At 37.8% G+C, this 27,519-nt stretch overlaps 1 protein-coding gene across 6 annotated transcripts in view; it reads right to left on the bottom strand.

The window, feature by feature from the left end:
- Window positions 1-27,519, bottom strand: part of HIVEP1 (HIVEP zinc finger 1) — a 248,786-nt gene that overhangs the window by 217,988 nt on the left and 3,279 nt on the right. For 5 of the 6 annotated variants that reach the window (XM_074348113.1, XM_074348102.1, XM_074348106.1 and 2 more), the window contains 3 exons: window positions 10,967-11,123; window positions 10,319-10,418; window positions 7,314-7,495 (listed from right to left, as the gene is read on the bottom strand). The gene's annotated coding sequence lies outside the window, so the exon portion shown is untranslated. The remainder of the gene's footprint in view (window positions 1-7,313; window positions 7,496-10,318; window positions 10,419-10,966; window positions 11,124-27,519) is intronic. The other variant, XM_074348107.1, reaches the window with a different exon arrangement.

Raw genomic sequence — 27,519 nt, 5'->3', positions numbered from 1 at the left:
TTTTTTCAGTCCCACCTTCCTTCTCTTCTCCTTTCAGGACTCCAATGACATAGACATTAGATCTCCGGTTAATAATCCTACAGATCCTTGAGATTTGTTCATCTTTTTCTCAGTCCATTTTCACTCTTTTGTTAAGACTGTATAATTCCTTCTCTATCTTCAAGTTTACTTCATTCCTTCTTATATTTCCTCCATTCTTCTTTTGAGCCCATCCATTGAGTTTTTAATTTTAGTCACTGTATTTTCAGTTCTAAAATTCCCATTTGGTTCTACATTATAGCTCCTATTTCTTTGCTGAAACTTTCTACTTCTTAGCTGAGATGCTTTTTTTTTTTCATTTCTTGAAGGATTTTTATGATAGTTCCTTTATAATCTTTGTCAAAACATTCTAACATGTCTGTCATCTCAGTGTTGGCATCTATTAATTGTATTTTTAATTCAGTATGAGATCTTCCTGTTTCTAGGTATGAGTGATTTTAAACTGAAACTGAACTGTGTGAGTATTATGAGATTTTTTGGATCTCATTTAAGTCTTTTCTTTTAGCAAGATTTTTCTGACACCACTTTGGGAGAAGATTCAAAGAGACCTGTTATTGCAGGTGGGTGGAGAAGTCCAGGTTCTTCACTCAGCCTCTGTTGACATCCAAGGGAGGGGACTCCTCATTATTGCTGGATTGGTGGGTGTTCTGGCTTCCCCTAGGCCTCCACACATACCTTTGTGAGTACTTCTGAGAAGGGGAGGATTGTATTACTGCTCCACATGTGATCTTCACTGACAGCCTGGTGGAGGGTGGCCTCATTACCACTGGGTGGTGGTCAAAGTCCTGATTCTTCTCTGTGCTTCCTCAGATATCACCCCATCAGGAAGCAGGAGAAGTGCCTTACTATAGAATGGAAGTGAGATTCCAGAATCTCCATTTGGTCTATACTGATACTCAAGGGAGGCACACATCACTGCCCATTGGGGATGGAAGTCCTGGGTTCCTGCTCAACCTTCTCTGCCATCACCCTTGGAAGGAGGTTGGGGCATCTCATTACAGCTTGACAAAGATAGAAGTCTAGGTTCTCAACTTAGCCTTTGCTGGTGTGGGTGGGGTATGGCCACAGATTTTTTTTCCACTTGTGGTATTTGACTATAGTAGAGTGCTTTTTTTCTAAAAGTTTTTGGTCTTGCTAGACTGCCCCTTTTCTGGTCCTTTGGCTCAAGAGACCAGACTTTTGTAGGGGCTTTTAAAAATTCTGCGTTTGTTGATATTTCTGGGTTGTTGACTTCTTTACCACCCAGTTTGGAATATACGGAGCAAAAAGAAAATGTAGGGAACTTACCACAATGTCAATCCTTGGGAGCTGAGGTTACTAGCTGTTCTACCTTCTTCTCTCCACCTTTTAGAGTCTTCTGCTTATATTTATTTCATATATAATGTACAGGGTTTTTAGTTGTACTTAGTGGGAAAAATAGGGAAAAGTATGTCTACTCCATCGTTCTGTAAGTGGAAGTGCCCCATCAAGTCCTTTTGATTGTACCCCTTAATTAGAGGAAATCCTTGGTTTTCATAAGTATTGGGTTCCCATGTAAGAAGTCCCTAATTCCTGAATACACACTAATTATAAATATAGCATACCATAAAATATATCTCATATTTTCAATATATTTTACAGTAGTATGTATTGTATACACAAAATACTATAGAACAGATTAGATTTTATCACATACACACACATATATATGTATGTGTGGGTGTATATATATATACACACATACATACATACATATATATATATGTATATATGTTATTAATAATACAAAATATACTCTGTGGAAGCAATGAGGTGCTGATGAGGTTTCCTGCCATGGGGAGAATAATGTGTGATGGCTCCAGCTGCCATCCCTTGGATCCACCATCACATTCACACTAAGTCCATGCTTCCTGTGGGCTGCTCCCAGCTAATGACTGAGCACAATAGGGATACTAACACAAGCCCATTCCTGAGATCTTGGGGCTCCTCTGATTGGTGACATTGATTCAAAGACTCCTCAACAGTCTGACTGAACCTTTCTTGGAACTCTGCTACATTCCAAGACTCTTTCTACTCAATCTGCCTTTCTTTTTCCCTCCTCCATGAGTGTCAGATCTGCACTGCGGTCTGAAGGCTTTGCCTGTACACTCTGGTTCTCTCCTTTCTTCCTCACAGGCATTTTCCTCATGTACAGCCAGTCTCACCTTAACGTATACTTTTTGGAGGACCCAAGCTAATACAATCATCCAGTGTTTTATATATCTAGATCTAAATCTTTGATCTAGATCCAGATATAAGTATAGATCTAGATGATCTAGTGTTACAGTACATAACACTATATAACAGATAAAACTATGAATATAAATACATGTGTCAAACAGGACAATTTGACAACTACCAATATCACTGATGTGACAGTTTTATCTGTTATGTGTAAGGTATACAACAGGGATAATGTAGCTTATCAACATGTCAACCCACATGCCCAAACATGGTTCAAATTCATGCCCCATAAACATTAGATTCTTATGTCATCAAACTTTACAGTTAATCATAGATTTCTAAAAAACAAAGGTCTATACAGTATTGTCTAATAGAACTTTCTATAAATGTTGATATGTCTTATATCTTCGCTGTCCAATAAAGTAGACATTAGCTAAGTGTGACTATTGAACACATGAAATACGGTCAGTGTGACTATGCAATTTTTAATAATACTTAAATTTTTAATGATATTTACTTTTAATTAATTAAAATTAAAATTTAAGTAGCCACATTTAAATTTAAATATGGTAGCTAGTGGCTACCATATTGAGTGTGGGCCGTAGTAGTTCACAAATCCTTACCCTACCTCCATCCCAAGGATCACTGACTGACTCAGGCCTTCATGCTCACATATCTGGACTATTACATACAATAGCTTTCTAAATCTTTTCCATGTTTACCATTTGGCCTTTAAGTTGCCACCAGGATGTTTGCTCTAAAATACAAAATCATGTCAATTCCCTTAAAAAGAAAAAGCATCCCAGAATCTTGGGACTGTGACTTACTCACTTGCTGTATTCTCTCCATTTCCCCTACACCTGGCACCATACATACCTGGCAGCTTTTAGGCCTAATAAATGTCTATTGGGAGAAAAATGAACATATTTTGACAGTAAGGCATTCTCAGGATAGCTTGCCTTAAATTACCCTATTTTGGAGGGTTTAAGGCCTTTTGGCAAGGTAATGAAAGATTAATTTGGGGAGGTAACCTAAACAGATGTCTATCCTCCACTTCCCCACCTCCACTCCCCAAAGCATAATCTTTATGAGACTTATTACATGCTGGTGAGCGGAACTTCTTTTCAAGCATCCATCACAGTGTATTACCAACACAGTGGTAAGGGGAAGAAATGTATTTCTGTACCTCTCCCAAAATGGCCCTTTGCGAAACACCACCATGGAACCATGGGTAAATGCTAAGAAAATACAGTTTTCAAGAAGGGAAAATCACATTTGCAAAACATATATGCAATTTTTTAAGCCCAGTAAATCATTTCACTAATAAATCTATTGTTTTCCTTAGTAAAGCTTTCCCTGTTCTTCATAAGGCAAAACATGACGCAAAGGACTACTGTCAATAGCAAAGCTTATTTAGCTTAAACGTGACCCCCTCCCCCCATATATTTTTAGTATTAGCAGTAATTCCACGTCTCAGGGACAAACACACACACACAAACACACACACACACACACACACACCCCAGCCATGAGTGTATATTTGAATACAGAAGGTCTTCAGATGAGCACATGGAGTTTTCTCTCTGCCTCCCCTCCAGCTACCTCCTGTTTTCATCCCATCAGTGGGTCTTCCCATAAGACAACATCCCCTCCCTGCAATCACAGTCTTCTCTATAGGAGATGCACTTGGTTTCTCAGCTCAGTGAACTCACCGTGTTTCAGGGAGGAGGATTTAACTGCAGGGTTTCACATTTTCAAAGAAAATGTTTAGACTGGGAGGGATCAGCCATATTAGAGAAATGTGGCTTGCTCAAAAATGAGTGGCATAAATCCCCTGGTTTTTGCTAGCAGGGATCTCAGGGAGAAACTCTCTGGCTTTTATTGAAATAATCCATATTTGATTACTTTTTTTTTCAAACAAGTGCTTGATTTACTTGGAATCCAGTTGTGAGGTCTGATGCACAGTCAGATAAGTCTGCAACTGCACATGTGGTTCATGTGCACGTGATGGGATAATCCTATAACTTACTCACTGCAAAGCTGGCTCCTAAATATTTTTGCACACAGCAATAACATTTAATTATTTTGTAACTTGCAATTATGACTCTGACTGTTCTAAATCCTTTGCCTTGCTTCACCATTAGTGACAAAGTTGTACTGTTTTAATTCAGCTCAGGCATGAAAGATGATATTATTACTATTATCATCATCATCATCCTTTACTTGACCAGAGGCTAAGGAAGACATTTGTCTAATAAAGCCAACAGCAAATGGCAGGAAGCAAAATGTCACCCACAGGGGCCTGTTTATTGGAAGCACACTAACGTAAAGTGGGAAGAAACAGCACCACCTGCAATTATACATCAAGCTCTCATTTTCCATTCTGGTGCATCAACATTCAGCCAGTAAGTCTCACTTTCTTGTGCATCTCACTAGCTTTATGCTTCAGTTCAGACAGCAGAATTCCCCAACCTGGCCTCCCACCATCCTTTAACTTTTTGTCATAACTGCATAGCAAAGCTGTTATTATCTTCCTCCTTTAAAAAGGCCCAGTGGAAGTTCCTTACCCCATCTGTTAGAAACCGGATGTGCTTATTGGCAGACTGACGCATATAATGCTGCCATGTATACATTTATTTCCATTGTGAATGTCTTTACTTGACACATTTTGAGGAGAGCAAACTGTTACACTGGGGCAGATTAATGATTTCCTTGTCAATGGGACAGTGATGTAAGGTTGTAATAAGGACATATTTGTAAAATCTCTGCATGCTTGAAAAAGGCCAGATACAAAAGAGTATATACTATCTGATTCCTCCTGTACAGAGTTCAAAAAAAAAAAAAAAAAAAAAAAGCAGAAAAAGAAAACAGGTGTTAGAAGTTAGGGTAGTGATTACTCCTGAGGGGCCAGACTGGGAAAGAGCATGAGAGGGGCTCTGGGTGCTGAGCATGTCCTGTTTCTTGATCTGAATAATAGTTACATGGGTGTGGTCCCTTTGTGAAGATGTATGGAGCTGTACACTTAGGATATGTGCACTTTTGGCTTGTATGATATACTTCAACCAGAGGTTGACATTTACACTAAACCATACTAAAAATATGCTAAAAAATGTTCTCCATACAGGTCGTCAGAATAGTAAGTATTTGAGGGTTTGGATCTAAGGGAATCTGCATATAGAACACAGGATGTTCTTGCTGTTTTTTGTCTTTACCATGTCTTATGACTATTAAACACCAAAACAAGACACTCTAAGTGACCAGTCACAGTCCTTTTTCTGAGACCATAAGCCAATTGCTTACTTTCCAGGTATAAAAACATGAATAAAATGCAATAAATTTTCTAAAAAGTACTCTACGGCTGAGGGAGCTCCAGGAATAAACGCCAGGGCCTCTACCCATCCAGAGAGCCATTTTAAAGAATACTTCCAGCCACCCTCAACCCAACTGCCACCAAATGGTTGAGCTGAAGGGGAAAAATCCATGCGTACTGCAAAACCCGAGAGCAGGAAGTCAGAAAGCATGGGTAATGATATTTACTCAGAGCCGGATTCACATCCTACTTAACTCCACAGGAATTCTCAACAGTTGGTCTCAACAACTCCAGCAATTCTGAGCCTCATTAACCTATTTGCAGGTGCTCTGCTTTCTGAGCTGCCTGTGTTCAGAGGAAAAAACATTTTCAAAATCCTCTGATGCAGCCTGCCGCCTCAGTTCTGAGGTAATCATGACGTTTTTCAGGGCTCTTAGATAGGAAATGAAAGCTTTGGGTGATTCTAAAGTGGCAAGTCTTAAAATTAGTAATCCAATCAAACATTTAATGTGAAACACTGTAACTGGAGAGAGACATGCTAAGTAAACAGTCTTCTTGAATGGGTGGGCAAACCTGCCTAGGCTACTATTTATGAAATTAAGCTGTGCTAAAACTCTCAAATATCTAAACCATTGAGGACAGACAAGAGAGAATGAGAGCATTTCCTCATGTCCTTCCTTTATTTCTTAGGACATATGTCTGTATTTTTCTGCTGAATCTCCAACTGGGATTCCTGAGTTAAATTGCTCTGTCCAATGAGGCTAAGCCCTAGGGAGCTGGGCAACTCTTGTTCAGTGAATTCTATTATGGGTTGCCTTAGAGAATCACATTATTTCTAAAGTGCAAGAACTGCAAAATGTTTTGCTGGGTACACTTCTTTTTGAGACATTTTAGGATTTGCAAATTTCCCTCTTTTCCTCTGTAAAAGATTTAGTCTTGAATTCACCCTTTATAGTGGGGTCTCTGCTATACCATAACTTTGTTATAACAAGGTCTTTCCCAGAATTTGCAGGAATGAATTTCTTGGACACAGGTCAAGACCATCCTGCCGTATGCTAACTTCTATGCTGCCCAAAAAGGGGTTGGAGACAGTCTGTTGGCTATTAATCACCATTCTGCTCTAGTTTCTAAATATGTCCTTACTAAGAGTCACCTTACAAATAACCTCTCTCAGGAATATTTAAGAACTAACTCTTTTGATATCTTAAAATCTGAAGCTTTCCCTGAGAGTGTTTAGGTAGAAGCTTAGACAATCCAGGGGAAATGACTCGACCATATTTTTGTGGACTTGGAAGGAGGGTGGTCAATCATACTCTGTTTTCTTGGAGGAAATATGGGTTCTAGTTCTTAGCAGAGCAAGGGTTGGGACACAGGTCTGTGGATTCTTATTCCAGAGATGCTACCACTAGATCAGACCCCATCTTGTCATGTATTTATTGTTGCAAAACCAACCTATACCGATCTTCTGGAAGCTGGAGTAAATAATCTGCAAATTCTTGGCAGTCACAGGATTACAGGATTAAATATAGAGACAGGTAGCACTGCACAGAGACTTGGCGTTTTTCTGCCAATACCCTGCACAGATTCCTTGTTGGATTGAAAGAACCACTGAAAAGTTAGGAGACTATTCTTTGCTGCTATGCCTTCATATTGGTCTCTTAGTGCTACTTTATTCACATAACACTGACCCTACATCCTGTAAACAGCTTTCAATATATTTAGTAGTACTGAGTAAAGCAAAACTAGATGGAGAAATGTTTACCTCACCAAAAGAAATAGCCTTTGTTTTGTTCGAAAGGACAGTCTGAAGTAGATTTCATCAGTTTTGCATCTGAAGGAATATAACTTGACTTTGATGGTTCAGATGTAGCTTCCATTAAGAGGAGTAAAGTTCAGGCTTCATGCTGAGGAGAAAATAACTATGTATATCTGAGGCTGCCTGGCCTAGAAAGAGGAGAGAAATGAGTTAGGTGATACTGTGATTGAAGACTGTACACCAAGGAAGATGACTGCCTACCTAACTGATGAAAGACACGTGTGGCTGAGTGAATCAGCTTTTGCCATCGACCTGAGCTAACTGCCTCATCTGTGGTGTGAACTACAACTTTTGGGTCTTTGGCCACTTGTAACATAAACTGATTATGATCTATCTGTTGGATCCACTGAATATTTAGACGTATCTAAAGTAACTGTACTGTTAAATAAAAGGTAAATTAATCATTGCCTTCAGATGAAACAACTTTAGTTTGAAGCTCAGATAAAACCTTTCAGCTCATCTCAGCATACAAACCAATCCTCATGAAGGCCTACAAACGGCACACAATCTGGCCCAGGCGACAGCTTGCACCACCCTCTTCCTTGCTTACTCTGTCCTGGCAGTCACAGCCCCACAGGGTCACTGAACACCCCAAGTGTGCCTCTTCCTCAGGGTCCTATTGTCCTAGTTGCTCCTTTTGCATGGACCATCCCCCCAAACTCCCATACTTACCTGGCTCACCTTTTCACTTCCTTCTTTCTTCACTCAAATGTAACCTCAGCGAGGCCTACTCTGCCCACTCGTTTAAAATGACACACACTGCTTCCCCCTCCTACTGAATACGGAATTGACTGCACTCATCTCCGCAACCACAGTCGGCTTGAATTTTTCCCCAATGCACTCTCACTATTCTAAAAAGTTATAATACTCATTTAGTCACTGTGTTGACTTTAGATTGTCTCCTTTTTCTCCACTAGAATTTAAGTTGTCAAAGCAACAGGGATTTTTATTTGTTTTGTCCACAGATGAATCTGAAGAAGCTTGAACGATGCCCAACACAGAGCAGTCACTCAGTATATATTTGCTGAATAAATGAATGAACAGTTGAATCTGTTTGAACATTGGTAAAGAACTGGGTGCACAGAAAACTAAGCAGTAAAAAAGTGAGTTGATCACTACCACCTTTAGAAAAAACCAAAAAGTTGTCTGAGAAAGGAAATACAAGCTTAGTTCAGAAATGAACAGTATTTATATGATCAAAATAAGTGCTGAATATTGATTAAATAAACATTTTAGCTTTATTGGGAAGGTGAAGAGAGAGGAGGGAAAGGTGATACTGATGTGAAAGAGCTAAATCCTGACTTACTAAACAGAAAATAAACAAATAATGTCTAAAATTAATAAACTGAGAAATCTCAGAGAAATTATGTTAATTTAGAAAAATGGATGTAAATACCAGAGATACAATGAAAATGTCAAAGTATTGTTTCCAGGAGAGTGGGGAGGAGTGGAGTTAGGGACTGATGTTTTTTGTTATAAAATACATTACTGTTTGAGTGTGTGCATACTACCTTGATAGAAATAAAAATAAGCATTTCCTACAAGTACCTTTTTCAGAAGGTACTACATTTCTTTCCATATTCTTTTTAACTTTTCTCTTAAAAGAATACTTTTAGATAATTATTTCTATTTATTCTATAAAATGTAATATTAGATATCAAAGTATTAAATTACTAGATTAGTGAAAACCTATTTAAATTGTTTTAAGTACATCTCAGAGACAATGGCTAACTATTTTCAATGTTGGCTGGATGTTAAGATTTTTAAAATAATGTGTTTGCAGGGTTAAGTTTCAATTTGCTATTATTAGCAAAGACGTAGCTTAATATCCAAAAAAGGAGAAAGTAAATTGAAGAAAAACAAATAAGTGAGTTCAGAAAATGTGAGGATTTTCTTTTGGCTGAAAGTTACAATGTCATTTAAACCAGTCAATGACTCATTCTGGACATACCGCTATACGTCATGAGTGAACTTTATTTAAAACAAACAAAAAATAGCAACAATAAAAGTCACTAAACACACACATATGTATAAATATAAATAAATGATAGATGTATATAAAAATTATTTTTCTGGCATATTGATTCCAAGCACAGAAAATTAAGCCTCATATTCCAACATCCAGAAAATGTCTCCATGTATCATGAAAAGACTTTGAAAGACCCATCCAGAATGTCTGATTACCTGCAAGTGCACTTTGAGTATGCTCTCAGAATTGTGAGCCATCTAACAAATAGCATATTACCATCAACTGAATCATTTAAAGTGATCTTCAAAGGAGCATGTTATATATTTACCTACTTATAATAATCTCTATATGTATGTTTTGAGATAGTTGGATTGCTTTCTGAATATTAAGGTAAACACACACTTGTGTAGACAGATACAGATATGTGGACACAATTACATGGACACCACACACACATGTGTATAGAGATATATGTACATGAGTGTATTACTTTTAGTTATTACCTAGCAACAGGTTGGCATGTGATAAAGCTTTTAATGTAATATAAAGCTTTTAATTCAATCAGCTTGTGGACATAATTCATAGATGTACATAACACAGAATGTAAATTATTTAAGGTAATAAATTATTTATGATGATTTCAATAGGTAGTTATACTTTATTTTGTTATAAAATTAACATTTTTATATTTTACCTTAAAAGGTATGATGAGGTCTTTCAAAATACAGCTGTGTGCTTACTCCTAGCATAGCAGTCATTGCCTAATATTGTGATTGACTGCTTTCTCAGTGCCTGATTCATAGTTGTAATTCAATTTGTGCAAAGAAAGGGAAGGAAGAAAGGGAGGGAGTAAAGAAGAGAGAGAGAAGGAAAGAAAGAGAGAAAAGAAAGAAATGAGGTACATCCCCAGAGTGAACAATTTGGGTGTCTTATTTAATAAAGGTGAGAGTCACATGGCTAATACAAAACAAAAAGCTATTACCTTATTGTTACTTTTGAGCAGCAAATTTTCCAGGCTGTGTTGTGAGTGGAAAACTCAAGTGAAAAACACTATGTTCTTCTGGAGACTTACAGACTGACTCCTGCATTAAACAGAGAGTACACAGAGAATCAAATTAGAGTGATCCAAGGAAGGCCAAACAATCTCTAAGAGGACTATAAGAGTTCTAGAGGGACAGTGTAAAGCATGACTTTAATTTAATGGGACAACAAACTGGTGAGCACTGTGGCATCAGGCAAACAAATCTGGTACAAGATGGGCACCATGTGTTGAAAAGGGATTGCTGAGTTTTTGGTTCCATCCTTGTACAGTGGTTTCTACTTAACTTTACTATACTGTGTCAAGTGACTGGACAGAATAAAGCCAGGTGACCCAGTCTGGCACTTCACATATACAAGATGCATTCACTCAAAATTAGATGAGTAAGACCACCGGAGTCTTTCAGGAATTGGGAAGATAAGGCAGTTTTCACAGACCAAAGGAGGCATATCCTGGGTCCAAAGGCTAGTGTGGCAGTGCTGAAGAATGCAGGCAAAGCCCCTGGGATAAAAGTCAGGAACCCGGCAGATGTGAGCAAAGGGAAGCAACAGCAAGACTCCACTGTGAGACAGAACCAGAGCCTCTCAGTACCTTCAGGAATCCTCTTGTGCTCTTGATGGTGCATAAGATGGACTCTTTCTGTGAAGGTAAAGAGGCCCACGTGGCCAATGAACAGCGAGAGCAACAGGGAAAAGCTCTTCCGAAAACTGTACTGTTGGGATCATCTCTCATGGTGAAGATGGGGGAGCTGTAGAAACAAGGGGAAATTAAGCTGCTTTTAAATTTGTAAACTTTTTTCAGTCTGTTTTCAACCCAGAACTAGTAAGAGGTAGACTGTTCCATGGTTGTAGAGAAGCTGAACCAGATGCAGCCCCAGGCCCATAATTCCACTTCTTCATAACATCTCTCTTGCTTTATACCTGGTCCAGCAACGAGACTTGTGGAAAATAGACCATCTAGTTCTCCCCCCTATTAATAGAAAGTCCTCCTTCTAGTGTCCAGCTTCAGCTCTTTAAGATGTGTGCTAGCAACCCCATTAGCGTACAGGACAAATCCCACTGCAGCAAATTCTCAATGTCCTAAAATCTGGCTGCATTGAATATTGCTTGAAATGAGAGGCCTGAAGATCAAGAACATTCTTATGACGATGGTATCTATCATAATGTTACTTGACCTGTGTTAATATTGGTGCTTAGGTAGAGAAAACCTTGAAGATTATATTTTATGCCATCTTTTATTGAACCCGGCTAGATTTAACTTTATTCTTCCTGCATTTAGGGCTGGCACTTTGGCTTCAGATCAGATTTTCTTCCCAGTTTTTCAAGCACTGACTCTGTGCTATAGTGTTTGGGTTGCAAATATTGCAAGGGAAGGCTAAACACAAACAAAATGTCTCACCGATTAAATGTCAGAGTATGGTTTGCTTCCTGAAACTCAGCGAGAGGAGCCAGAGGCCTGGGCTCTGTGCCCAACTCTTCCCGCGACATTCAAGGTGACCTTGGGGGGAAATGATTTAACTGTTTCCTGCCTTACAGGCTGTGACACTTGGGGACATTGTAAACATACCGTTGAAGTTTGTGGGTTCTTTGCAGATTTTCAGCCAGTGACTGCATGGCGTTACATGGACTTCTCCCTTTCCTCTGTCCACATGTCAAAATGGGTGCTAGATACTAGGCAGTTCTGGTATTAATGGTATCAATGACAGCATTATCTTTCAGAAGTAAAAGTAATGAGTGCTTTTTCTTGTACTAATTTTTAAAAATATTTATTTTTCCTGGACTAAGCCCAGCATGCCTACCATTGGTAAAAAGCACAACTTCTCCATCCCCTGTATTATCACACAGTGAACTGGATAAGAACTTGAACTAGAGTCTGACTGCCTGTGTGACCCTACTTTGGCAGATTACTTAACATCTTGTGCCTCAGTTTCTTTCTCTTCAGTTAAAACTGTAAAAACAACAACAACGAAAGCTGTATCCATCTCACAGGCTTGCTGTGAGGACAAATTAGTTCACACATTTAAAGTGCTTGGAACCATGCCTGACACTTAGTAAGCATTTGATAAATGCTAACCCTCACTGTTGTCATTCTTGTTATTATTATGATTAACCCTCGGAGAGAGAACATGATGCTAAATTTAGAAAATAAGGAATTGGTTGTCCAAGGTAGAATGAGAAAGAAAGCCAGTTATAAAAAAGAAAAGTGTTGCTTTAAGACAGAAAGTGGGAAGAGGCAATGGATCTTTGTCAGTCAGTGGAGCAGGAACCAACCCATGGTTAGATGCCCTCCAAGAATCGTAAGGACAGTGTTAAACACTTCATGACACATTTGACCTCATCCTGTACCCAAGGCAGCAGGTGTCTCCTCCTTTGTTGAAAGCAGGAAATTCAGCTTCAACCAGGAGAAAAGGTTTAATTCAGACTGGGGCTGTAGCCTAATCAGGCAGGTGCCTTACATGTAGTGAGCCAGGCCCACTGCCATCAGATCTCTGTGCAGCTGTGTCCAGTCAATGATCGAATGTGTGCTATGTTCCACTTAGAGCAGGATCTTGCTCCGCAGTACAGCTGTTCTCACCTTCACTAGGACTAACCAGGCCTGCCTTTGATGCAGGGCTCAGATTCCATCCTCAGATTTGCCAAGGGTTGACCCATAACCCTAAAGATCCCTTTCTGTGACTAACACTGATCATGTCTCAGGGAAATAGCTCCGTCATACGTCCTTGAAGCAGTAGGTAGGTGTATCTGACTGCTGAGGAGATTTGGGGGATGCCCTGCTATTGACAGAGACAAATACGACTTCAGAGTGTAGGGAGAGTTTAAGGGGTGGAATCATTTGGAGGAGAGAAAAGACAAATTAATGAACTTGTCAAATTCTTCTATTCTTGGACAATAAAACATTGCTTCCGGGGGTTGCCCAGTATCCATTTTCTTACTTCTTTTCCTGCTCCAATTTGTGGTTCTCGAAGCACTCAGGAATTAGCAAAGCCTTTTAATCAGTTGCACATAGTGGCTATAAGACATTCTGCTATGTTAAATGGTTCATATTTATTTATATAGAAACAGGTATAAATTTATGTAGGTCTAGATGTAACCTGGGTGCTATCAACTCTTTATGCTGGCAACTTGGATGAATACTGAAAGCTAGAATTATAAGTAGTTTTTATAAAAATACTTAATATATTTAAAAGGTCAAGTTTATTTAAATACTTTTTATTTTAAAAATTGATATTGATTAATCATAATTTCTATTTAAATAATTTTAATTATTCATTTAGATTTTATAAATCCTAAGTTTTATTTTCTTTTAATTTTGGCAGATAATTTAAATTATTTTAGAAGAAAAATAATAAAATATATGAAAATAATTTTCATTTTTCTACTTAAAAATTTATTTTAATTTGTTTTTAGATAAAATATATTGATATTTTGCATATACTACACACATTTAATTTTTAATACAGTTTTAATCCTTTGGTTTATTCCTGATCATAGAACAAATTATATGAATATCTTTATTGTAACAACATTATTGGTGTCTTTGCTAAAATGAAGTCAAGAAAAAAAACCCATATAGAATAGATATATAATAATGCACAAATTATGTATGTCTTTACTGCTTATCCAAACATTGCCAGCCTATCTGTAGGACATCAAGATATCCACAATAATATGAATTTTGTTTTCTTTGATATTTCTTTTGATATTTTAAATAAGAATTCTTAGGTATTTAAAAACCATTGCTTTGCATATCTTCTTTCATTATGTCATTATGAATGGGTATTTATTAGGGTAGGACGTTAGTACCATCGATTCTCATTATTTGTGGTAGTTTTTTGTCCTATGAAGTCCCCTAGAACACTGAGTTAGTGAATACCAAACTATTGCCCTAAGGGAAATAGATGGTTAGGTACCTGTGAGCTTCTGGTTACAAAATTTTCATCAACCAATCAATATATAACTTTGTTTTATGTGTGTTTCTGTTTAAAGACACTTTATTTAACATATTTTGTTGACTCATTAACACTGAACAGCCCTATAACTCATGCTTGAAAGAAGTTCATCTTACACACTTTTTAAAGGCCCATCACAGCCTTCTTGCACTGAGGAACAATAGACAGCACTTCACCACTATGCTTGGAAGCCATTTTAAATAGTGAAATTACCAAATTGCATAAAAATGTGAAAACCATGGCACCAAATAAACAATGAAAAGGACATTTGTTTACAGTCTGAGAGCTGAAACAAGATGGCAGAGCACTGCCTTGTTCAACCTCAGCTGGGAATGTACACTTTAGGCAACTCAAATCTTCAAATATCTTATAAGGAATTAACACATAGAATATACAGAGAACCCCTACAACTCAAAAACAACAACAAAACAACCTGATTTTAAAAACTGACAAAGGGCTTTTAGGCATTTCTCCAAAGAAGATATTCAAATGGCCAGCAGCATGTAAAAACATCACTAATCACCAGAGAAATGCAAATCAAACCGATGATATCATCACACACTCATCAGAAAGACTATACATAAAAAAACACTCATAAAATAACAAATGTTGGTGAGACAGAATGCTTGTGCACAGTTGATGGGAATGCAAGCTGGTGCAACCATTATGGAAAACAGTATGTTAGTTCCTCAAAAAATTAAACAAGAATTATCATATGACCCAGAAACCTACTTCTAGGTATATACTAAAAAGAACTGAAAGGATCTTTAAGAGATATTTGCACACCTATTTTCATTGCAACATTATTCACAATAGTCAAGAGGTGGGAATGACTTTGATGTCTACTGACAGACAAAAGAATAAACAAAATATGGTGTGTGTATATATATATATATATATATATACACACACACACAATGGAATACTATTCAGCTTTTAAAAGGGAAGACAATCCTGTCATATACTACATGTTGGATGAACCTTGAGGACATAAGGCTAAGTGAAATAAGCTGTTACAAACAGACAAATACTGTCTGATTCCATTTATATGGGGTATCTAAAGTAGTTAAACTCATAAAAACAGAAAGTAGAATAGAGACTGCCAGGGTCTGAGGGGAGGGGAAAATGGAGAGTTGTTAAAAATAAAGGTTATTTTTTATTTTGTTATTAAAATAAAAGCATTATGTAAAAAAGATACAAGTCTTCTGTAAATGAGTAGATAGTACTGGCTAGCCTTCCATCCTAATCTTTATAAAATGAAATACATCTACAGAAATCTCATTGACCCTTAGGAAAACTTTCCTTACATGAAGTAAGAAAATGTTTCAGTCAATATAATGAAGACCTGAGCTGTTGTTTACCAGGGATGATTAAAAACAGGCTAAAAGATCAGTTAGTAGGAAACTTGTAAGAGGGATTTAGTCATGAATGGATAATGAAGATACAGAGTCTTCAAGATCAACATCATTATTATCTATAAAAATTTCAACTTTCTCTTCATTTTTGGTTTAGTATTCAGAAGTTATCTTAATACTAACTTATTTTTCATAATGCCTCCAGGAAAATATCAAGAATAATAGTTAAAAGGGATTTGTATCAAGTTCTGTAATTCTGTATTTCTTGAATTACCTTTTTTGGACAGTATCTATTGACATCTATTGTGAAAATTAAGGCTTTTGCTTCAACATATTATCTTGCTTACATGCACTATTTCATGACTATCTTTTGATTAGTCATAGATCTTTTACTGCCAAAGTTTGTAACATTTCAATTCAATTAGTAACCTTTAATTAATTAATTAATCACATGCTTTGTTAGATATTTATTCTAAAGGAGATCCTGTGCCACTAATTTTGCTGCTCTGAAGAGAATGTCCAATGGACAACTATTTGATTCTTTTAAAATCTGTTTCCAGCCTCGCTCACCTCGTCTAGGTCACATTTCATTGTTACTGTCTTGTGTCTCATGTTATTCTTTTTTGAAAATACCTTTATTTCTGGAGTATCCCTTCAGATAGTATTTTCATCTGAGATGTATGAGCAGTGCATTTTTTGTGTCACTGCATATCAGGAAATGTTTTTATTTGACCATTGTACTTTAATGATTATTTGGCTGGGTAGAGAATTCAAGGACCGAGGTCAGTTTCCATCAGAACTTTGAATGTTTTGCCACCTCGGCTTTTAGAGCCCCTAGTGTTGCTAATGGAAAGCCTGATACCAATTTGATTTTCATCTCTTGGCACGTGGCCAGTTTTCCTTCCTCTCTTGGGAAGTTTTTAGGCTTTTCTATTAGTTCTTTGGAATTCTGACATTGCTTATCAATTTGGATCCGGGGTATATTTTTGCTATTTTTGTTCATCCAACTGCTTAACCCTCAGTAGACGGTTTTCATATGAAGACTTCTATCTTTTTCCAACTCAAAACAACTATGTGAAGTATGACTATCATTCTCAATTTACAAATTAGGTTTAGAGAGATAAACCAATCTGCCCCAGGTCACTGCCTGTTTTCTCCACTGTGCTATATACTCTTAGTGACTTAAAATAAACCCGAAGGCCACACTTAAGATTACTTCTGGTCAAAAATATAGAACACTTTGATTTTAGATTTAGAAAGTTGAATAGTTGTTGCCTTGAAATTTTGGTGTTCATATCAATAATGATTAGTAAGTTGATGAGTTCATATTTACAAGTTCTACTATTTAAAAAAATGAGAACTACTTGAATAGTTACACCCTCATGGGACCGACCCCTCTCTGACTATACCTCAAGCAAATCACTTCTTTTGTAGGGCCTTAAGGGTAGGAATGAAGTAGAAGTAGTGGAAATAGGATTTTCTGGAGGAAGCAAGAGTAGAATTTGGGGTTCATCCTCTAATCAAAACTTCCCTGTTAGTAGAGGGAAAAGGTAGGCTAAAATATATATTTATATAGCTATAGATACAGATATGTAAAGAATTCATAGCTTATTTTTAAAAAGCAAATGAAATAATAAATTGATAGAGGCAAGACCATGTGCCCTCAACATGAGACAGATCATCAAGAATTTATTATGACTCATAATATTTTTAAGCCAGGGATTTCCCTAAGGTCATGTTGCAAACCAGTCGTAGAGTAAATAATAAGTATTTTTTAAAAGATATCAAATTCCTTTCCCATCATATCAACTGAAGACATATTTCCTTGCCTCATTTCTCCATAGGCAGTCAGGAAAGTTGCCACGACTAACAAGGAAAGCACCAAATTCTCTCTTATCATATTGAGCTTTTTGAGCCATGAGTAATATGAGCTGGAGTCTCCCACTCAAACTGGTGGTCAGTTCTTTGACTAGACACACACAGAAATGGGGGGACGTTGTGTATTCAGAACAAAAGGATCATAAGTCGAAAGGCCATTGGTAATTGTTCTGGTCTATTATGGGTGGAATTCTCTGTTGAACAGAATAAAACGTAGTGTTGTGATACATAACCAAGATACTCTTTATCAGGGTCTCTCAGCCTTGGCACTACTGAAATTTGGAACCACGTAACTGTTTTCTGCGGGAGGCTGTCCCGGGTATTACAGAATGTTTTGCAATGCCCCTGGCCTTACTCACTAGATGCCAGTTGTGAGATTGACAAGTGTCTTTCAGACACCACCAACTGTCCCCCTCTGGGGTGGAAAACTGACCCCGGTTGGGGACCATTGTTCTACACAGATTTAATAGAAAACATTTTTTAGTAAATAACTCTGGAAAATACATAACAAGTTTTCTAAAATACATTCTGCTTTTCACACTGAAGTCTTTGCAGAGTATGTGTTAAAACATAAACATTTCAGGCTCTGGAAAGAAGCAAAGAATCTTTGTATAAATACAGTGAACCACTGGGACCATCAGATAGCAATACTGAAATATACAAAGTAAAATTCCGTGTGTGGCATGAGAAATAATTTTCTGAGAAGATTATTAATCTTAGCCTTGTGTTACTAATAACACAAATACAGCAATTTATTTCTCTGTTCATGTCTTTATGCTACATAATGTCTAAACATGATTTGAAAAAACATATTCTTACTTTGAAAACAGAACAACTATTTGTAAAGATGATTCCATCAGCAGGATGCTCTGGTTGGCGCTCCCTAACTTCTATTTTTGCTGATAGGAGTGGCTGCCTTGAAAAAGAGACACTGAACTTTAGAATGTGTTGAATCTCTTTTGCTGCACATTTTTGCCTGGATAAATTTGTTTAATGGTCATAACTTATGCCCTGAAAGATAATCTAGTGCCAAATGTTTGGAAGGTAAATGAATTACTCAGTCTAACAAGGAGGCTGAAATAGACAGTTTCCAAAAAAGTATTTGAATTTTTTGATTGTGGCCTAATACTGACATTTCTTACTTCAGTTTACTATATGGACAGTGGAATGTTGCCTAAGTTGCCTATAAAAGGAATTTTCTGTTATTTTAACACTGACCCAATCTCTCTTTCCTCGACAGGGATCTAGGGGTGGTGAGAATGTAATAAAATGTAAAAAGTTTCTAGTGAAAGAAAGGGAATTTTAAGTGAAAATGGCTATTTGTAAGTCCAAAGTGTTTTTCTACATTAAGTTTTTAAATGGCGTTAGATCCTTATATATAAATAAATAAATGTATGTGCATATAAATGAATGTATCTGCACATATTTTATATGTGTAATACATATTATACTTTTTAAAAATATATATACATATATATATAATACACACACACGTATGTATATGTGTATATATCTGGTCTCTTTAACAACATGTAGTCCTGAAAAACCACTATTACAGAGCCTCATGGAAGATGGATATTGTTTAATTTGTGGGGTGGTGGGATTAGGAGTAAAATTGTTCCATTTATTAGTATTTCAATAACACTTCCATAAAGCTATCTACTAAGTCAGTTGTTCAATCAATTCATCAATCAGCCAGTCAGTCTCAGGGGGCCTGCAGGTCTACAGGAGGATAAAGCTCCTGAGCTTCCTGAAGGAACATGTGTCCAAAGCTTAGATGGGGAAAAAACCCACCAACCCAGGAATCAAGATTAAAAGTCTCTTCTTTGGCCAGCATTTCTTAATATTTAGAGACTCTTATTTACAGGAGGGATAAACAAAGAATATGTATATCCCCCAACAGAGTAGAGAAAACACAAAAAGCATGTTGCTAATAGCAGGACAAAGATGAGAAGCAAAGTAAGGAAGAAAGCTAACATAAAATGAAAGGAGGGTGGGTGCCTGACAGAAGTTCAAGGCTTTGATAAACTCCAAAGAATCCCTTTTCAGGCCTCTGCCCTGCCTAACCTATAAGAAAGGGAAAGGGCGTCCTTTCCTTTCTCTGGGCTCAGAAAATAGAAAATTCAATAGAAAACTTGAAATGAAGAAGCAGCAAAGGTTATGCTGCTTCTTTCATAATAGAGTAGCTTCAAATGAAGCCTCGTGGAGAAAATCCAGAAATATTCCTAAAAATACATAAATAACATTTCCTTGAGATGCTCTTGCACCAAGGAAAGCAAACAAAGGAACTAGTGTGTTTCATATCGGGCTTTCAAACTAGAGCTGTTTGAGAACCCATCAGCTGTCTTCTGCAAGCCACGGAAGGGAGAGCAGCTTACTTCCCCTGCAGGGGAGGGGGGCGGGGGTGGGGTGGGGAGGGAGATTCACTTCTACCTTTTAACCCTGCTCCCTCCTCTCCTTCACACTCGCTCAGCACTGCTGCAGTGAAATAGAAGGAACTTGATGCTCTCTGGAAACCCCAAGTAAAATGCATCTGTTTTACACACCTCTAACATTCTACGTGTGAAATACTGGCTATAAATATATGAAGCAACGGACTTAAAATGTTTTCTAAACCAAAATGTGTTATGCAAAGTGGAGTTATTAATATCAGGAATAATAACCCATCTAAAGACCTGATAACCAAAAGTTTAAAGCTAACTCTACTGTTAGTAGGAAATGTTTCTGAAAGAAACACAAAGGTTCAGCATAACATATTCTGTGTGTTCATGTCTTTGGTGATTGTTTTCATTCATGCAGTCATTTGTACATTCAACCATGTAATCAATTATCCATGTCTGTAAATAACTATTAAGAATCTTTAGGTCAACAAAATTCTCTCTGGTCCTCCCACATTTCCCACCACTTCCACCGTATCTCCATCCACCACTTTCTCTACACTTTTAGGGTAAAAGTAGATTCCGGCTTGGACTAAAAAAAGAACTGCTCAGATTCCCTCTTGAAAAGACTTTGTGAAACAAACAAACAAATATTTCAGGAAAAACAGAGTACAGAGTACAGTCTATGATGTACCAGTTTCTACTGTGTTTTAAGTCCTCCTAAAACTTAGTGGCTTAAAACAACCACCACTCATTAGCTAATGATTCTGACACAGCAATCTGGACTGGGCTCAGCAGAGCAGTTATGCTGGTCTCGTCTGGGCTGACTCCGTCACCTTTGGTCAGTGGGCAGGTGGTTGAGAGGCTGCTTAGTCTAGGAGGGCCTTACTCACCTGTTTGCTTACTGGTGCTCACTGTGGGCTGGAGTGAGAAGTGTCACTGGGCCAAGTGTCTCCAACAAAATAGCCCAGGCTTATAGTGTATGTATATAGATATGAGCTTTATATGTATACATATAAAAAGATAGCCCAGGTTCTGGCAACTTCAGGATTCCCAGGGGCAGCAATAGAGAAAACTCTGACAGGCAAGTACTTTTCAAGTCTCTGCTTTGGTTAAAGGAACATCTATAGCTATGCCCAATCAAGAGGCTGAGAAATAAACTCTCGATGGGAGATGCTCCCAAATCATACTGCAAAAGAGTGTGCATAAAAGAATGGGAGAAGTATCGGGGCACTTTTTTGCAACTTACCATATATGGCTACTGGTATATTTTTCAAATGGAGGTTAGGAGGCACATTAGTGAAGTTCATTCAGGCCAATCTCCCATCATAAGATTGAATCAACACCATATTCTAAGTGGTTTTCCAATCATTGCTGTGATTATTTAAATCCCTTGCTTATAATAAAATGGGATTGTATTCACGTAACTTTCATCTACTGGTGTCAGCACTACCTGTGAGCTCAGACACACAGACTTTCTGATGTGTAAGATGGTGGCCTTGCCCCTTGGGCCATCCCTTCTACAGGCTGTTCATTTCAGGTCCTTCCACTTTAATTCATTAGATATGGTTGCAACACCTTCAGTGTTCTACTTGCTCTCCTCCACCTTTGCCCCAACTTGAAAATCTGATGCCAACTTGAGCCAAAAGCAATATTCCAGGTGTGATCCACCAGCATCCAACCCATATTCTTTACTTCCATTAAGGAAGCCTTGGATCGCTCTGTTAACTAGGATTATATATGCAGCCACAAATTTCCCCAACTTATACAAAGATATTGTTGTGGAAGAAGATACAAATCCTTATATTCTTGTTAAATTTCATTTTACAATATTGATCCCATTTTTCCCTATTGCTGAGTCCTTTCAGGATCCTTACATTGGCTTGCAAAGTATTTTGATGACACAGATGTAAGCCATGAATTCAGTCAATGTGCTTTCTGGATCTTCATTCAAGTGTTGGATAAACTACTGAACAAGACAGGGCTGAGATCAAAATTCTAGGGCAGGCCACTAGGAACTTACTTTCCAACTAACTGGTACCAAGACAACTGGTCCAATGATACCGCCATCTTGTGTCTATCTTTTATGTGTCTACCTCACTCAAGGATGGAGGAGTGGAAACTTTGTCAAATTCATCACTAAAATCTAGGTGCATGGTGTCTATTTCATTCTTTTCATTCACCAGACTGGTTAACTTGCCTCATAAGAAGTAAGATTAGAGTGATTCCTGGTGAAAACAACTTCCTTTTACCAAATCTTCATAAGATATCCCTAAATGTTTCTGAGACTGACATTAATCTAACCAGTCTACGTTAAAAACCAGAGTGCTTCTCTTATCTGATTTCCTTGTACTTTTTCTGTGTTCTACTGTTTATTTCCCAAAGAACATTGACAGTAGGTTCAGGTGAATATTCAGTAAGCTCTCTCTGCCTCTCCTGGGATATTATTCCCCTAGGCTAATAAACCCACTCATTAGGCAGCTGCATATGCCTTTTGCTTACCTCAGGTATCAAAATGCACATACAAATTCATTCCTCCATCCAACCCGTATTTATTAAACACCTACTATGTCTTAGGCACTGGAGCCTTTAGCTAGAGGGCTGTCTGTGAATGAGCATGTCTAGAAATAAAACCAAAGAATTGTTGTTTACGCCATGCTTTGGAGTTTGGTATTCTTCTATACACAGCAGAGATGTGTTGACTATTATCAAAGCAGGAAAGTGATATAATCAAATCTGTAGATGAAACAGATTGCTCTAGAAGAAGTTTAGAGGCTGATGTACAGGTGCAAGTTAGGAGACTCTTGTAGTAAAACAAGAGACAAATAGTGAAGAGCTAAATTAAAACAGTGGTAGTGAAGACAAAAATGAGACACATTTAAAAATGGAATACATTTAGGAATGGAAAGATCTTAGCAACTGATTGAATAGGATGGGAGTGAGAAACAAGGTCCTAGGATAACTATCCTTAGTTTATGGCTCAATTAGTTGGATGGATGGTTGGAAATTTACTGAGAAAGGGAATAGGTTATTGATTTTATGTTACTATTTCCAGGGCTACACATATTTTATTAAATCTAAATTATGTTGAGAATTTCCTAGGGAGTCACCATCATTTTCCAGGTCTCTTTTCTCTTTCTTATTACTTGATGTCTATTGTGATTGTATAATCAGGCAAAAATATTCTAGAATATCCAAAAACTCTTGAATTGCTTGCCCCCTTTAGTATTTCATTTGGTTGATATACCTTAATATTTTTCTTAGAAATTTTAAAATCAGTCTTTCATTTGACCATGTTCTACCTTCCTCACTCTGGTTACCAAGAATTCACTTTCTCTTAAAGTTCCCATCACATCACTTTACCAGTAAATTTCTCTGAATCTGAAAAAGATCTAGATTACTTTGTTTACCTTCTGGGACATAAAATGATCAGCAGCCAGTCTGGAATTTCTCTGCTTTTTTGCTGAATGAGATTTAGAGCTGATATCTTGATGCTTAAAGTCCATCATTGCTCACTTATGTTTCTTGCTTTTGTGTCAATTTTATGATTTGTTTCAAAAGCACAGTTATCTATTTCCTACACCTGGCCAAGAAGTCTGTGGAATACAATTCTATCACTTACGTATCTGAGGAAGACACTGGATCAGACTTGTAGAAATTTCAAGCCTAGAAAGGACTGGAGATCCCACCTAATGCTCCCTTTACAGTTAAAGTAAACCAAAGTCCAGGAAGATTATGTGATTTGTGTAAGCTCGCACAACTGGTTAGTTAGGGGCATAGCCAGGGCTAGAACATATGTCTCCTGACGTTTAGTCAAGATATGTATTATGTTTTTCCCTTGGCAGGAATTCAGACACTAGGACTTAAGAAAAGAATTCAGGGTATTCTACTTCTAGCACTGCAGGAGCCCAACGACACACTAAGAATATAACATAAAAGTGTATGATTCTGTGACGCTGCGAAGATGTCCTTATATAGTAATAGGTAGATTCTTGGGTACTGATGCAACCAGCTACATTTTTCAATCTAAAGAGCCCACATAGCTCTTTGACCCAATAGCTTTCTTACTCCTAGGAAGTTACACTGACCACTGGAGAGACCTCTGTGAAAACCCATGACAGCATCAAGAGTGTCCACTCACTGTGTCATTGATCATTTCTGTTTCCTTTTGTACTGCTTTATCTGGTTCAGTAGCAAACTAAAAGAAAGTGACATTTAAGCAAGCCCAAGTTGTTATTCTTGTTCATCTCTAAACTTGAACCAGTGCCTTGTGGTCATGTCTATTTCAGGGGAGTTCCAGAAAGTCCCCTTTCACCAGTGTTCCCTGTAAGCAGGGTACCAACTATATCTAACAAAAAGAAAAACATAGTAAAATAAATAAAGAAAAATAGCTCCAACAGAGAGAGGGGTCACACACAGCCTTTGCCTGTAAAAGCTCTGTTTAGAAGCCATTGAGTCTGAGCAGATGGAGGTGACTCAAAAGATGACCCATGTGCCATGCTCTAGCCTGTCGTTGGTTGCACTATGAGTACTGCCAGATGAGCTATCACACCTAACTAGACTGCAAGGGTGGCTTCCAACAACTGTTCCTGAGCAGAAAGAGCCCCATCTGGAAGATATCAGCCCACCTGCCTGATGGAGATGTTGTAACTGACTCTGAGGGGAGAACTCTGAGTTGGCCATGCCATTGGAGACCTTGGACCCTAGACGGCCAAGAAATAATGTGAGGATCCAGCATCAGAGTGTGGTGCCAGGCTCACACAGCTTGCCCTTGGTTAAAGCTCCTTTCCTCTGGGACATCGGAGTATTCTTGTTGGACCAGAAAATACTACAGATAAAATGGCATTTCCATATGCTGTCTGCAAAACAGACAGCAGCCACTGAATTTCCATCCTTTTCATTCTACTTCCTTAGGACAACTGAAATGAAACAACCTCGGCTCTAATATGAAGAACACTCAAGTTTGGAAAGGGAGGAATGTGGCACCTCCACCACTTTACCCCCACCCTCATCCCAATTATTAACCTAAGATGTTCTTTCTATAAGTGATTTGTTATTAGGGCCAGTAATCTGAAAGTGAGAGTGAAAGCTGGAGGCTAGAGTCCTCAAATCTTATTTCCTGCTCTGTTTTGGCTTATTGTCCCATCAGAGGTTCCCTGACAAAGACATCTGAATACAGATGCCACAAGTCACTTGCCCATTGATAAAGGGTTGCAATACAATACTGCTTCTTTTTAAAGTGAATACATTTTTTTTAATGTTGAAGAGAAGAGATAAAAGTTTATATTATTCATCCTTCTACCTTATAATAGCATTTTAGTTCTTTCGAAAGACATAATATGACAACACTATACACATTGCTAATTTATTTCTTCAAGCTTACTTTGATCTCTTAAAGAACTATGAGCCACCTGAGATATACCAGCAAGTTGCCCAAGGTCTATGTCCACATAACCTGAATCCGTGAGAGTATTACATTCTTTCGCTCTTTCTCAATAGAACTGGTCCTGCAAGTCAAGTTCTTTGGGGCTTGGAGAACAATGCATCCACAGTTCACATAACTTTAAAATGAAAATTGGTTTAGAATATCCATGGAAATGTGTGGTAGGACAATAATTTTCCATCTCATTGTCAATTTGGGTTTTAATCCTTCTCTTCTTGGGGTATACAGGGTATTTTAAATTCTACCAAGGTAATATCTTAGGGTCCTAGGGAAAAAAACCTGAGCTCAAGTGACACAACCTTTCTTTGTTCACCTAGCACTTGAACTTTCCCCTAAAATAATCAGATTAGATGATCTCGGTGTCAAGTACTTATATTGGCTAGTTGACGCCAACCATCTACCTATAAAGTGGTAGATCTCCTCAAAGTTAGTGACTTTGGCAGGACATCAGTTCTCATCCAATTCTAATCAGCTGTGTCCAGAGAAAACACAGTAACAGATTTTACTTCCCAAGCCAAGGATCCTGTGCAAGTCAGAATCAATGAGACAGGACAAAGGATTTAGGGCCATTTCTTAGAAGGGTGTGTGTCATGCAGGCACATATGACTTCATGAACTCTTCCTTATTGTATCTATTATCCCTGCACCCCTGTGACCACCAACTCACTCAAGTCCAGCTACCATTTAAAATCACCTAAGCCTAGACTGCAGAAGAGATTTCTATGATTGCAACACCTGATCTTGCTACACATTTTGAAAAGAAGGTCATCAAAGGATTTACCCATTAGAGCACCCCTCTGAAGCCCAGCAGAGAAAGTTTCAAGTGGCCTTGTGATTTCCCAGATAAAAGGGATGACAGAAGTGCAAATTATTGGCATTAAATGGGAAAGAACACTGGAAGATCAAGTGTAGTTTGGGAGAAATTAAAACTGAGAACAAAGGAAAGGAAATTAAATTCAGGTCTGTTCCTTAAAAGGATGGATTCTGATTTTGATCTCGAAAAAAAAAGTTTTCGAGGAAAGGCTGTTTCCAATACTATCCATCTTCTAACCTTTTATAATGTCTTTCATCTATTGAATGATTTGGAGAGAAGGAGGGAGTTGATGGTGATGAAGCAATTATTAGACTTAATATTTTAAAATAATAGCTTGTTCATATAAAATAATGGCAGTTCTACAAACCTGTCTCAAATATCTAGGTCAGTGCGAATAAAGAGCAAAAAATATTAACTTGCAGAAGTAAAACAAAACAGCAGCAACAAATTTATCATTATTATTCTAATATGACTCTCTTGCTTTTTATCTCCCTCATAGTGGTATCATGTTTCATTTCAGGTAGGAAACATAAACTATGTAGACACCAGAAGGGGCGGTATTGTCATAACTGAACTCTTTCAAGAATTACTGTGTGGCTCTCCCTCCTTTCCTCTTCTTTTCAGCCTCTCTGGGGAATTCCAGGAGGGACACTGTCAGTCAGATTGACAGTTAGACGTAATGTAGCAACAGTTTAGACTGCAAGCTCGGTTTGCAAGTGTTGTAGTCAATGCCCTCATTAATAAAATTTGAGACTATTTCTCCCAAAGCAACTGCCTAGAATAAACAAAATATTTTTAAAAATTCAACATTAGTCTTAATGAACAGAGTTTTCAAAAACACAGTTTTCCCTAGTGGTCAGGGCACAGAGTTGTGAGGCCAAGGACCAGCTCCTCTGCTTCAGTTTCTCCAACAGTAATGGAGATAAAATCATCTGCCCTGGCTCTCTCTAAGGTGCAAAGAAATTAAATAAGGTAAAAGATGTGATGATTCTCTGGAAAATTCTAATTCATAAACATTTAGGAAGGGTGCAGCACCCATAATACTTTTGTGTCCATATGGCTGTAATCTGTAATGAAGAAACCCACTGTAGATGTTAGAATGATTACAAGCAGTACCAGCCTTAGACAAAGTGGGAAGTAATGAGGCATTATTTTGGGTACCACTTCTTCAAGGCTTCCTAGTGAAAACCAGTTTTCTTCACTCTGCTCCACCAAACGCAGATACAACAGTATTCCCCACTCATTGTCCCCCACTTGTCCTTGTTGCCCTTTAAAGCATTTTTTATGTCATGACTCTTCAAAGCAATTCAGGATGCTGTGATAATGGT

Source organism: Camelus bactrianus, chromosome 20 (genome assembly GCF_048773025.1).
Source record: "Camelus bactrianus isolate YW-2024 breed Bactrian camel chromosome 20, ASM4877302v1, whole genome shotgun sequence".
Taxonomy (NCBI): Eukaryota; Metazoa; Chordata; class Mammalia; order Artiodactyla; family Camelidae; genus Camelus; species Camelus bactrianus.
Note: the sequence above shows the minus strand (reverse complement) of the source record. Positions and strands in the feature narration are given on the sequence as shown.